The sequence below is a fragment of the Oncorhynchus masou genome, chromosome 6 (assembly GCF_036934945.1).
Source record: "Oncorhynchus masou masou isolate Uvic2021 chromosome 6, UVic_Omas_1.1, whole genome shotgun sequence".
Taxonomy (NCBI): Eukaryota; Metazoa; Chordata; class Actinopteri; order Salmoniformes; family Salmonidae; genus Oncorhynchus; species Oncorhynchus masou.
Genome location: NC_088217.1, coordinates 68,877,363 through 68,889,588, shown reverse-complemented (window position 1 = coordinate 68,889,588; position 12,226 = coordinate 68,877,363).

Sequence of the window (12,226 nt, the reverse complement as noted above, 5' to 3'; positions counted from 1 at the left end):
TATTAAAAACATATCAAACCTAAAACTACTCATTTGAAAAATGTAAATCGGTCTACGCAAAACATGTATCAGATTATATCAGACTGAGACAATATCAGCTCTACGCTTTCCATTCATTTCGACAAATCCAACTCCATTTTAAGCAGAACACTAAAACATTTGAAGTGAACTAAGTGAAATCCATTGAAAACACATGGAATCCTTAGATAGTACCTGTCTACATTCCCTTTTGTCATCTGACAGATATCATGGGAGTAGAAGGGAGTCATTTCCCCTTGAAGGGGGAAACTAATGTATTGCCGATGATATCGCATCAATAATTGAACACATTGGTCCTGGAATATTACCCCTCTCACTGTGATGTTGTCAAAGCAGCTTTGTTGCGTGTGAGTGCAGTGAGTGGCACAGGAAGATAACACAATCTCCTAACAGCAACTGACTGCTAAGGTGCAGGAGCCACTTAAATCCGAGTCAGGAATACCACAGGTTTGGAAGTCTAAGCCTTAAAATAGACTGTCTCAAACAGCATCATATTCCCTATAAAGTGCACTTTTTTTTACCGAGGCCCATAGGGCTCTGGTCAAAAGTAGTGCACTATATAGAGAACATAGTGCCATTTGGGACGCACCTCGTAGCTTCTTTATCAGCTGGAGGTAGCACTCGGTTTTGACAACTGGTACAGCTCTGCATCACATACAGATACAGGTCTACTCAAATTGAGTTGTCAAATGTTGTGAGCTGAGTCAGTTTGATTTCAAGTTAGAAAAAAAAAAAAAATATATATATATATATATATATATATAAAAAATCTGTAGAATGTGAAAGTAAATATGGTGGTGTCTGTTGCTGCTTTTAGAAAAGGAAGATATATCATATGGTTCCACTACAAGGAACCTTAAATCAATCAGAAACATGTGTTGGTACCAGTACAACAGCTGATGGCAAGCTGAGGCATATTTAGACGGGAAAAACCTTGCATGAAATACATTTCTCAATTTCTCAACTTACCCCATCAATGAGTCGAGAGCAATTCCACCAGGGTTTTGCAGATCCAGACCGACTATTGTGACACATGTGTCGTCTTGTTCATTGCAGACATATATTCTTTCACTTACTCTATCCACAAAGTAAATGTTTCTTGTGAGCCAGTCGATGGCAAAATGTTCCACTTCTACAACCAAATGAAAAAAGTACATTGTGACTAGAGCAAACTTTTTTTGTTAGAGCAGCAACATCCAAACCCTTATGATAGATATTTCTACATCATTTGGAACGAAACTTACTCTCTAGATTCTCTCCTATCCGTACTCTTCGCATCTGTGAAAAGCCTTTTAACTTTGTCATGGTGGCACACCAAAGCTGACCGTTGGAGTTTGTAAAGGAGATCCAACATAACGATTCATCCTTGTAACAGAAATCCAACGTGTGAATCGTCTGATTAGTATCCAATGGCTTTAGGTTGGGTATAGACGACCCATTGAGGTGTGTGACTGTGATGTGTCCTGTACTCGCAATCAGCAACACAGGTGGTCTGTCCCCAGGATCTGAGAGAGAGAGAGAGAGAGAGAGAGAGAGAGAGAGAGAGAGAGAGAGACTGAAATGAGTATCCATCCATACATTCTTAAAGGATACTTACTTATATAATCCAACAACAGACACTTCAAAACAGAGCATCTGAATGAGGTTATAATAGGCACTTGTTTGCTGCAATTGACCCATCAGGCAAACATTCATTTGCTTCCAAAAATCTCTGATTAATTCTCTGTAACAAGTTGATATAGCTTTTACAGGTGTCTATGTAGCTTTGACCATTACAGTGCAAATAGCATGCTAAAATGGTAGTATTCCACTATTCAACTAGTTTGGGACATTGAATTTACTGCCACTTTCACAATTACTGGTAATGTCCAGTCACTGTTTAGGTTCCATTATTTATGGGCTATTTCAAAGGGGAAAGCCAACTACTGTAGATCTCTTTCTAAGGGATAGCCCACTACTGTAGATATTTTTCTAAGGGATAGCCCACTACTGTAGATCTCTTTCTAAGGGATAGCCCACTACTGTAGATCTCTTTCTAAGGGATAGCCCACTACTGTAGATCTTTTTCTAAGGGATAGCCCACTACTGTATATCTCTTTCTAAGGGATAGCCCACTACTGTAGATATCTTTCTAAGGGATAGCCCACTACTGTAGATCTCTTTATAAGGGATAGCCCACTACTGTAGATCTCTTTCTATGGGATAGCCCACTACTGTAGATTTCTTTCTATGGGATAGCCCACTACTGTAGATCTCTTTATAAGGGATAGCCCACTACTGTATATCCAGCAGGAAAGTAAACAAAGGATTGTCACCAGGTGTTTTACAACTGTTATTGACCTAGGAGACATATGGGTGCGGAAAGCATGGGAATGTCAGGAGGTGTGTGTGTGTGTGAGCGTGGGTGGGTGCGTGCGTGTGTGCGTGGCCTGGACTTCTATTCACCCATGAAGAGTGTGATTTACCAGTCAAAGGAAAGTTTAGCTCACACGGTACTTGAGTAATGGAAGTAATGCTAGTCATAAATCAGGGTTCCCTCTCTTGCTAAATCCTTTCCTTTAATGGTTATGTTTTAAAGGGACACTTCAGGATTTTGGCAATGAAGCCCTTTATCTTCTTCCCCTTGTCAGATTATTTTAATGTCTCTGCGTGCAGTTTGAAATAAGTATCTAACTAACAATAACACAATTGCTAACTAGCATTAGCGCAGTGCCCGGAAGTCTATTGTAAGCGCTAGCATGCTATCAGATGCCATAGACGTCCAGTCATTCCGCTAACGCCAGTTAGCGTTGGCTCACGAAACTACCTCTAACCTCATTCATATGGATGTAGCGACATAAAAATGGTATCCATGAGTTCATCTGACTCTGGGGAAGTAGATCAAGGGTTTCATTGTCAAAAATCCTGAAGTCTCCCTTTTAACACCCCTCTTGTATTATCTGCGACAATTGTAAAGTTACCTGATTGAATCATCACATTATGCTGTGGCCCTAAGGGGGCAAAGTAACACAGAACAGCAAAGACAAGTAGACATGAAATAACTCAGGTCGTGTTACAGTTCGGCTATACATACATGTTCACCAGATGAGTCTCCAACATAAAGTTCAATTCCTATTGATTAGATGGTAACCCCTTGGTTTAGTTCATGAAACAACACATTCTAGAGGTAAAATCTCTCCACCAAAGACATGCTGCATACTAAAGCCACGATACATCCTTCATCCTACCGGTCTTGGCTTTGCAGGACCTTCTGTTGGGTTGTAGGATGTATCCATCTGTACAGCTACATCTATATGATCCAAAGGTGTTCATACAGGTCTGGCTACATGTATCGTATACTGTGCAGTCGTCGTGATCTACAGTAAGAGGGCAGGAAGTTGTTACAAGCTAAGTGCCATTCAAACATTACCTAAATACAGTGCATTCGGAAAGTATTCAGACCCTTTGACTTTTTCCACATTTTGTTACGTTACAGCCTTATTCTAAAATGGATTGAATTGTTTTTTCCCCCTCGTCAATCTACACACAATACTCCGTAATGACAAAGCAAAAACACGATCCTGTCTCTGAGCTCCATGGACGATTCCTTTGACCTCCTGGTTTGGTTTTTGCTCCGACATACACTGTCAACTGTGGGACCTTACATAGACAGGTACAGTGCCTTGCGAAAGTATTCGGCCCCCTTGAACTTTGCAACCTTTTGCCACATTTCAGGCTTCAAACATAAGTGGAACGACATTTATTGGATATTTCAAACTTTTTTAACAAATCAAAAACTGAAACATTGGGTGTGCAAAATTATTCAGCCCCTTTACTTTCAGTGCAGCAAACTCTCTCCAGAAGTTCAGTGAGGATCTCTGAATGATCCAATGTTGACCTAAATGACTAATGATGATAAATACAATCCACCTCTGCTTCATGATTGTGTCCCACTTGTTGTTGATTCTTCACAAACAAATACAGTTTTATATCTTTATGTTTGAAGCCTGAAATGTGGCAAAAGGTTGCAAAGTTCAAGGGGGCCGAATACTTTCGCAAGGCACTGTATGTGCCTTTCCAAATGATGTCCAATCAATTGAATTTACCCGAGAGGTGAACTCCAATCAAGTTGTAGAAACATCTCAAGGATGATCAATGGAAACAGGATGCACCTGAGCTCAATTTCGAGTCTCATAGCAAAGGGTCTGAATACTTAAGGTACTTCTTTTTCTAAAAACCTGTTTTCGCTTTGTCATGCGGTATTGTGTGTAGATTGATGAGGACATTTAAAAAAATGTTTTATCAATTTTATAATAGGGCTGTAACGTAACAAAATGTGGAAAAGGGGAAGGGGTCTGAATACTTTCCGGTACATAAACCTGGCTTAATATGGCCCCAAAAAGACATCTCAAAAGTGTCACCTTCACACATACAGAGTACAATATATGTGTGTCCATTTAGCAGTTATTCCAGAATGATCCAAATATGACCTACTGTGTTGTCGAACATAAAAGTGCTACCATTCTTTTTTTGTCATCAGTTTGTTAATATCCGACACTCATCCCTTTGATTTAGATGAATTGTTGGCTGTCGGTCCTTACCTCTGCAGGCTCGACCATCCTGTTCCACCTCGAAGCCGTCTGCACAGAAGCAGAAAGTCACGTTTCTCATTATGACACAGCCGTTCTGACACAACAACTCTTGGCACTTTGGCTGGAGTTCTGGAAGACAAAGTAAAAAAAAAAAAAAAAACATTGTCGTGTGTAGGTGGTTGACATTGCCATGGAAATAGCAATGACTGGTGGTATGTTATGTTAATATGTCACTAATGTCTCTGGGCTTTCAGACGTGAAGTTTCTAAGTTAAAATGTCATTTCCTTTCTTACTGCCAGCAGAAGGGGAAGAGGTGTTAAAGATTTGAACCCCCCGAAAGAGGACATAGAAACCCTTTTTAAATAAATTATTCCGATCTCTTTGTTAGCTGTTTATCATTTGGTGTGTATGATTTATTTCACCGCGATTTCAGAAAGTGAATTGCTGTTTAAAAGCTGCTTATGTTGATACATTTCTCCGATTTAGACGCCACTTCAAGGTTGCTGTCAACAGGAAATCAGTTAAGTACAAATGTAAGGTCCATTGTATGTAATTCATTACTTCCTCCAACAGCAATAACTGCTCATGATCACATGCATCAGTCAGAGAGCTGTCCAAGGCAACATCCCAAATGGTACCATATACCCTAATCCCTATATACTGTGTTGCACTAATTTTGACCAGAGCCCTGGTCAAAAGTAGTGCACTATATAGGGAATAGGGTGCCATTTGGGACACACAGGGGTTTCCTGCTGTTCTGTCAGCATCTCTCTACACCTACCTTGTATTTATTGTTTCACAAATTGGTGGTAAAATGTCAGTGATTTATATTCTCGCACAACATGTGCCACTGCCACAAATTGCAATGACTTCAATACCCAAATGATAATTCAAAAGCGTTTATTTCCTCATAAACCTGTCAGTGGCTGACCTTGGGAGTGTGAAGCAGAGTTATATCTGTTCATGTCAAGCAGGCAAGAACGCTATCACGCACAGCGTTTATAAATCAATTACTGTCAGTGAACTTCACTTCAATTTACATGCATTCACTTTGATACAAGTATCACCTTTCTGTACTGAAACATTTCCAGGCCAGCTCCATCTCATCTCCCACTGATTACAAACAGCCTCTTCATTCTCCCATGATGCCTCACCAGGACACCACCACTAGGGAGTCGACCAAAACTCATAGCGGCTTTTCCTTCTATGAAAAGTAATATAGCAGTTCTGGTGGTGTTTGAGTAATATGGCTGTTCCCCAATTCCCATCGTCTATACTCCCCACAGAGATGGTGATGGTCCCCCACATGGATGGACATGGATGTGGGTAAGAGTTCCACTGCTGTGAGGAATTGTATGGAGGCTTGTGGAGACTGGGGAGCTTTTGCTCAGTGTTGTTGTAAAGCCCATCTGTAAACAGCCCATCCAACTACCTCATCCCCATACTGTATTTATTTGTTTATCTTGCTCCTTTGCACCCCACTTGCACATTCATCTTCTGCACGTCTACCATTCCAGTGTTTCATCGCTATATTGCAATTACTTCGCCACCATGGCCTATTTATTGCCTTACCTCCCTTATTTTACCTCATTTGCACTCACTGTATATAGACTTTTCTTTTTTGTTTATTCCATGTGTAACTCTGTGTTGTTGTTTGTGTCGAACTGCTGTGCTTCATCTTAGCCAGGTCACAGTTACAAATGAGAAGTTGTTCTTAACTAGCCTACCTGGTTAAATAAAGGTGAAAAAAGGGACTGTAGTTTATAGTGACCCTCTCCTAGTGGTGAGATGGATCACCTCAGGGGGGCAGCGTCCTAGACCTCAGCCCCACAGCAGCCCCATCAACCCCAGGCAGCCCCATCAACCCCAACCCCAACAGCTCTATATCTTGTTTACTGATTCCCATAGCAAACACTTGTGTCTGGTCCTGTGTCTGGTCTCTGGTTAGTGGAGCACGACGATGGCGGAATCACCTTGAGGATTCACTGTGTGAGTTATGTGGCTGTAAATTTACCACAGCGCCATGGCAGCGGAGCACAGGGGAGGCTCACACCCTGTCAGGTGTCTTGTTTAATGGCCTGTTTCACAGCCAAGCTACATGGAATTAGAGAGGCAAATAATGCCTCGCGTTACTTAACTTTTCACTATATTTTCACTGAAGCTTAATTTCTACATTAAGAACATAATCTGTAATTCTAAACTAGTTAAGATGTTTTGTATATATTGGCTAGAATGCCAACACACCACTATGGCTTCTGGTTTAGCATGTGAATGGACAAGAAGCTTGTGGACGAGGCTCTTACGCATGGGTTAATTTTGCCAAATTTGTACTTTGCATTCCACTTTCTTATATATCATATTTGATTGGTGAGTTCGTGAGTTAACTTTTTGATTCAAATGTCACACGAGCTGAGGAGTAGAAGACCTGTAACTAACGTTTCAACTGCGATGGCAAATGTGAATGGTAATGGCGCCGACTTCAGTCCAACCGTTACAGAGCCTCATGCAGTCACACTCCCCAGAGATCTTCTGAACCTCCGTACGCTTCTGGTCTCAGAAATTACATTGCCACTCAACAGAGATTTCCTTTGTATAATTTTTTCTTTTTTTTCTAGATACTTACTGAAGGACTTTTCACCACTTTATTACCCCCTATTGATCATTTGTACATGTACAGACACTTGGCCTCTTTTCTTTTTTGTAATAGGGTAACATACTGTAGGACACTTATTTGGCCATCCATTGTACTTGTTGCACTGATTGAAGACTCCCTGAGTCAGGAAAGTTCCGATCCACTGTTATGGGGTCTTTGTTTTGGTTGAGCTACTTTACCGTTTTGTGAATGCCTTTTCAAATGTATTTCACTACTGGTACTATGGAGCCTCTCTGCCTTAGGATAGGAAGGTTTCCTGTTTATATGCACCGACGCTGCGCCAACTTCATCCCGCGGTCTCCATTCGCTGGGGAAGGAGACTTTGGATTTGGGTGGGAGTGGAGGGGGATTTGTTTGGTCACATTTTTTTATATATTTTTAGGTTTGGTTTGGTTCTGTTATCTTTGCAAATGCTTGGTCTGTTTTCACACCTTTTTCATTTCAATATTTTAGATGGCTAACAACACGAATAATCGTAATATGGGAATAGGTAGTCCTAGTCCTATAAAGTTTTTATCTTGGAATAAAGCTTGAATTTACAATCTGAATTCAATCTCTTGTCCACTACAGATGCAGAACGGTTACTATTGCTAGTGGAACCTACTATGAACATAGCGACTGGGCAAGTCATCTGCTCACACTCCAATTAAAATGCAGAGCTGCTACATGTCTGATTCCCCAAATTAAAGATTCCTCTCATAGCTTGATTTCTGACTCTAAGGAGATCAATGACACCTTCACATCTTTCTATTCCTCCCTGCATATGTCTGAATTTCCATCAGATACTGACAATATGGCTACATTTTTGGGTGAACTGGAGACTCCCACAGTTGAGGCTGAAACTGCAGATGACCTTGATTCCCCTCTCGGGCATTGAATAAGTTATTCAGTCTATCAAGTCAATGCAGAGCAGCAAAGCTACAAGGCCTGATGGGTTTCCAACTGAGTTCTTTAAGAAATGCTATACCAAGTTAGCCCCTTTACTTTTATCTATGTATAATGAATCACTTGAACGTAGCATGTTGCCACCTACCCTAACACAGGCTTCTCCTTAAGAAGGGGAAAGACCCACTTCCTGTTCTTCAATTAGGCCCCTAAGGCTCCTTAATGTCGATGTAAAGGTGCTGGCGAAGATGATAGCGAGGCGTCTGGAAGTAGTTTTACCAAGACTCATATCACAGGAACAAAGCCGCTTTATAAAGGACAGATATTAATGTTTTAACATTCGAATGCTGTTTAACATTATTTATTCTAAACAATTCTCCAACTCCCCTGAAGTGGTAATCTCCCTAGACGCGAAGAAGGTATTCGACAGAACTGAATGGGAGTACCTATTTGCTGTTCTTAAACAAATGTGGATTTGGGGACACATTTTTGCTCATGGATTCGTCTCTTGTATACCTATCCCCATGCCAGTGCCAGTACCAGTGACACCCATTCTGATTATTTTGCCCTGGAATGTGGGACACGCCAAGGCTGCCCACTGTCCCCTTTTATGATTTGCCGTCGCCATTGAGCCCTTTTCAGTAGCTTTAGGGGCATCCTCCTCTTTCCAGGGTGTAGCACGGGAAGGAGTTGAACATAGGTTATCATTATATACAGATGATTTGATGCTCTATGTATATAACCCTGCAACATGTTTACCTTGTATCCTTTCTATTCTGGAGAACTCCTTCTCCGGTTACAAGCTGAATCTCCAGAAAAGTGAGTGCTTCCCAATCAATCCAGAAGCGCAACAGCTCCAGCAGACAGACTTGCCCTTTCAGCTTAGCCACTCTGGTTTCAAATACCTTGGAGTGAACGCAACTCGTTCATTACATGATCTTTTTTCTGCAAACTTTGCTCCCTTTCTTGCGCAAATGAAAACTGATTTTCAGAGATGGGGTAGCTTACCACTATCACTTATAGGAAGGGTTAATGCTGTAAAAATGAACAGTTCACCCAAATTCCTTTATCTATTTCAATCTATCCCATTGTTTTTACCAAAGTTGTTTTATGTCAATCAATCAGGCTGTTACCACATTTATCTGGGGAGGAAAGGTACCCAGTCAGTAGATCTTTACTTCAGAGATGCACGTTTAGTGGAGGGCTGACACTACCCAATTTTGTATACTATTACTGGGCAGCCAACTTTCAGAAATTGCCATTCTGGTTACATGCTCCAGATACCCCATGGTGCCACCTAGAGGCACATTCTACTTGCACATTCATCTTCTGCCGATCAACCATTCCAGTGTTTAATTGCTATATTGTAATTACTTCGCCACCATGGCCTATTTATTTCCTTAACTTGTTCTCAACTAGCCTACCTGGTTAAATAAAGGTAAAATAAATAAAAATAAATACAATTCTTGTATTTCTGCTTCTCTTCCTGCTTTACTCGGCTCTTCTCTCCCAGCATCCTTCTCTCGCTATACTCGCAATCCTGTAGTGCTTTCCACACTTAAGATTTGGTACCAGTTACAATGGCATTTTAAATTCTCATCTGCATTTACTATGGGTCCTATTGAAAGGAATCCCTTATTCCCCGCTTCCCTAATAGATAATGCTTTCTCTCACTGGACAAGGAACGGTATTAAGTCCTTCCAAGACTTTTATAGTATTTTTTCTAGTTTTTCCCAACCTGGCCTCTAAATACTCTTTGCCTCCATCTCACATGTTCCGTTACCTTCCAATTAGGCATTGTGTCTCCTCAGAATTTTCTGGCTTCCCTGCTCCACCCCCTAGCCAACCCTGGGATAGCATATTGACTCTATTACCTCGATAGAAAGCAGTCATTTTTCAGATATATCTGCGTATTTTGTCATTGGACAAACACTCCACCAACAAAACTAAATCTGCTTGGGAATGGAAAATGGGTGTTGAATTTACACAGGAGTGGTGGGATGAGTCTTGGCGGTTCAAAACAATTTTACATACAGTGCATTTTTACAAATCCAGATAGTCTGAAATACATCCACATGAAAATGATGAGTGTGATAGATGTCATGTCTCACCATGTCACCGTAGTCACATGTGCATTCAATGGTCTAAACTACAAGATTACCGGGATTCTATTTTTATAACTTTGTCTGATGTGCTTGAAATGAACCTGCAGCCGTGTCCCTTGATAGCTGTTTCTGGTATTGCGTAAGACTTGTTCTCCTTGGACCCCAAAAATGCCCATATTGTTGCTTTTACATCCTTATTAGCTCAACGTAGAATTCATCTCCCGTGGAAGTCTGCTCCGCCCCCCTCTACTTCTCAATGGCTCAACGATGTAATGTTCTTCCTAAAGCTTGAGAAAATGAAGTATTCTCTTAGGGATTCCAATGATACATTTGTTAGAAAATGGCAACCATTTATATCATACGTTAAAGGCTCACAGAGGCTCCCCTCTGATGAGATGCTTCAAGGTTAACCAGTAGGCATTACCAGTCGCCATTACATAATAGGTACAGTCATCAATATAATGCTATCCAGTCCCAGCACGTTTGTCTAAGGTTTACTGATCATTTATTTATTTCTGTTTTTGTATTTGGAAACTGTTTTGAGTTGTTTGTATATTTTTTTCCCCCTGTATTCTCGACTGTTTATTTGTTGTGATATCTCTGTAGAATTGTTGTTTTCTAGGACCGAATTGAGGGAGGGTGTGGGGTGGGTTGGCTATATGGGGTGATCAGGGTGGAAGGTTGGAAGGGGGTTGGGGGTGGGTGGTTGGGAGGGAAGGAATTGAGGTGGATGGAAGGGGTAGGGCGGAGAGGTAGGGATGGGACTAGGGGGGGTTCAGATGGATGTGTTATGTGGAGGAAGAGAGGGAGGGAAAAAGGGTGGTTGGGATATGGTCAAATCTTTATACTTACATTTATATACCATCGTGGCCAAAAGTTTTGAGAATGAACACATGAATTTTCACAAAGTCTGCTGCCTCAGTTTGTATGATGGCAATTTGCATATACTCCAGAATGTTATGAAGAGTGATCAGATGAATTGCAAAGAATTGCAAAGTCCCTCTTTGCCATGCAAATCAACTGAATCTCCCAAAAACATTCCCACTGCATTTCAGCCCTGCCACAAAAGGACCAGCTGACATCATGTCAGTGATTCTCTCGTTAACACAGGTGTGAGTGTTGACGAGGACAAGGCTGGAGATCACTCTGTCATGCTGATTGAGTTTGAATAACAGACTGGAAGCTTCAAAAGGAGGGCGGTGCTTGGAATCATTGTTCTTCCTCTGTCAATCATGGTTACCTGCAAGGAAACACGTGCCGTCATCATTGCTTTGCACAAAAAGGGCTTCACAGGCAAGGATATTGCTGCCAGGAAGATTGCACCTAAATCAACCATTTATCAGATCATCAACAACTTCAAGGAGAGCAGTTCAATTGTTGTGAAGAAGGCTTCAGGGCACCCAAGAAAGTCCAGCAAGCGCCAGGACACTCCTAAAGTTGATTCAGCTGCGGGATCGAGGCACCACCAGTACATAGCTCAGGAATGGCAGCACGCAGGTGTGAGTGCATCTGCACGCATAGTGAGACAAATACTTTTGGAGGATGGTCTGGTGTCAAGAAGGGCAACAAAGAAGCCACTTCTCTCCAGGAAAAACATCAGGGACAGACTGATATTCTGCAAAAGGCACAGGGATTGGACTGCTGAGGACTGGGCTAAAGTAATTTTCTCTGATGAATCCCCTTTCCGATTGTTTGGGGCATCCGGAAAAAAGCTTGTCCGGAGAAGACAAGGTGAGCGCTACCATCAGTCCGGTGTCATGCCAACAGTAAAGCATCCTGAGACCTTTCATGTTTGGGTTTGCTTTTCAGCCAAGGGAGTGGGCTCACTCACAATTTTGCCTAAGAATACAGCCATGAATAAAGAATGGTACCAACACATCATCCGAGAGCAACTTCTCCAACCATCCAGGAACGGTTTGGTGACGAACAATGCCTTGTCCAGCATGATGGAGCACCTTGCCATAAGGCAAAA